The sequence below is a fragment of the Rhinopithecus bieti genome, unplaced genomic scaffold (genome assembly GCF_001698545.2).
Source record: "Rhinopithecus bieti isolate Rb0 unplaced genomic scaffold, ASM169854v2 scaffold_23283, whole genome shotgun sequence".
NCBI lineage: Eukaryota > Metazoa > Chordata > Mammalia > Primates > Cercopithecidae > Rhinopithecus > Rhinopithecus bieti.
Genome location: NW_016810852.1, coordinates 372,595 through 374,764, shown reverse-complemented (window position 1 = coordinate 374,764; position 2,170 = coordinate 372,595).

Sequence of the window (2,170 nt, the reverse complement as noted above, 5' to 3'; positions counted from 1 at the left end):
TTTTTTTTTTTTTTTTTTTTTTTTTAAATAGCCTGATGGGGTCAGGTGCAGTGGCTCATGCCTGTAATCCCAGCACTTTGGGAGGCTGAGGTGGACGGATCACTTGAGGTCAGGAGTTAAGAGACCAGCCTGGCCAACATATAGTGAAACCCCATCTCTGCTAAAAATACAAAAATTAGCTGGGTGTGGTGACGCACGACTGTAATCCCAGCTACTCAGGAGGCTGAGTCTGGAAAATCGCTTGAACCTGGGAGGCAGAGTCTGCAGTGAACCGAGATCACGCTATTGCACTCCAGCCTGGGCAACAAGAGCGAGACTCTGTCTCAAAACAAAACAAAACAACTTGATGGACATCTTTGTCAGTACATATAATTCTATTTGATTCTTTTTAATGGTCACATAGTAAGACTTATTATATTAGGGTCAGCAAAGTATGGCCTCTAGACCAAATATGGCCCAGCACCTAAATGAAGTTGTATGGGAACATACCCATGCCTATTCCTTTCCATAGAGTCTCAGCCTACTTTTGCACAATAGTAGCAGAATTAAAAGGTTGCATCAGAGACTCTGTTGCCTACAAAGTCCAGAGAGTTTACTATCTAGCTCTTTACAGAAAAAGTATGCCAACCTGTGCAATATATGGCTGCATCATGCTTTATTTAGCCAGTCCCTGTTAATAACATTTAAATTGTTTCCACTTGTTCAGCATTAACAATCTCACAATTAACACTTTCTTTTTCAACATTTACATCAGTTGATGGCCACCATGGCTATCAGTGAGTGAGAACATTAGTAAGTGTGAACCCAATGTGTCGATACAGAAATATTTCCTTTAAGAGTGGACCCAGGCCGGGCGCGGTGGCTCAAGCCTGTAATCCCAGCACTTTGGGAGGCCGAGACGGGTGGATCACGAGGTCAGGAGATCGAGACCATCCTGGCTAACACCGTGAAACCTCGTCTCTACTAAAAAATACAAAAAACTAGCCGGGCGAGGTGGCGGGCGCCTATAGTCCCAGCTACTCGGGAGGCTGAGGCAGGAGAATGGTGTAAACCCGGGAGGCAGAGCTTGCAGTGAGCTGAGATCCGGCCACTGCACTCCAGCCTGGGCGATAGAGCGAGACTCCGTCTCAAAAAAAAAAAAAAAGAGTGGACCCTTTCATTAACAGATATTGTGGCTCCAGGGGCAACTCTGGAAATAGGAGCAATTACCAAAGTTGCCAAGGCAAAGGGCTGTACAAAAAAATCTCATTTTCATAATAAAGAACCAGAACACTCACCAAAGAGCATCAAAGCAGACTTCAGGGTCCAGCATGAGGTGAAAATTCAGGGATGCAGAACAATGAAACATAGATACGAGCCGAGGATGGCCTACTGTCACTGACGGAGTGACATAAAGGAGCCCAAAAGTAAAGGGAAGGATATCATTTCAAACATTAGCTGGGCACAGTGGCACATGCCTGTAAGCAATCCCAGCTACTCAGAAGCTGAGGCAGGAGAATTGCTTGAATCCAGCAGTTCAAGGCTGCAGTGAGCCATGATCGTACCACTGCACTCCAGCCTGGGCAAGAGAGCGAGATCCCATTGAAAGAAAGAAAGAGGCCGGACACGGTGGCTCACGTCTGTAATCCCAGCACTTTGGGAGGCCGAGGCAGGTGGATCGCCTGAGGTCAGGAGTTTGAGACCAGCCTGGCCAACACAGTGAAACTCTGTCTCTATTTAAAACACAGAAAATTAGCTGGGCTTGGTGGCGGACGCCTGTAATCCCAGCTACTCGGGAGGCTGAGGCAGGAGAATAGCTTAAACCCGGAAGGCAGAGGTTGCAGTGAGCCGAGATCATGCCATTGCACTCCAGCCTGGGCAATAACAGCGAAACTCCATTTCAAAAAAAAAAGAAAAGAAAAGAGAGAGAGAAAGAGAGAGAGGAAGGGAGGGAGGAAGGGAGGAAGGAAGGAAGGGAGGGAGGAAGGGGGGTTAAGGAAAGGGAAGGGAAAGAAAGGAAGGAAAGAAGGAAAGAAAGAAAGAAAAGTAGCAATTACCAAGCATTTGCCAGGCACGAGTGCTTGATACTGTACAGGCAGGCATGGTATTCCAAATGTTCAATAAGGATTATTGCTCAGACATCAGCCAGTCAGAACAGATGCAGAACTTTTTCATTTTTCCTTCCTTCCTT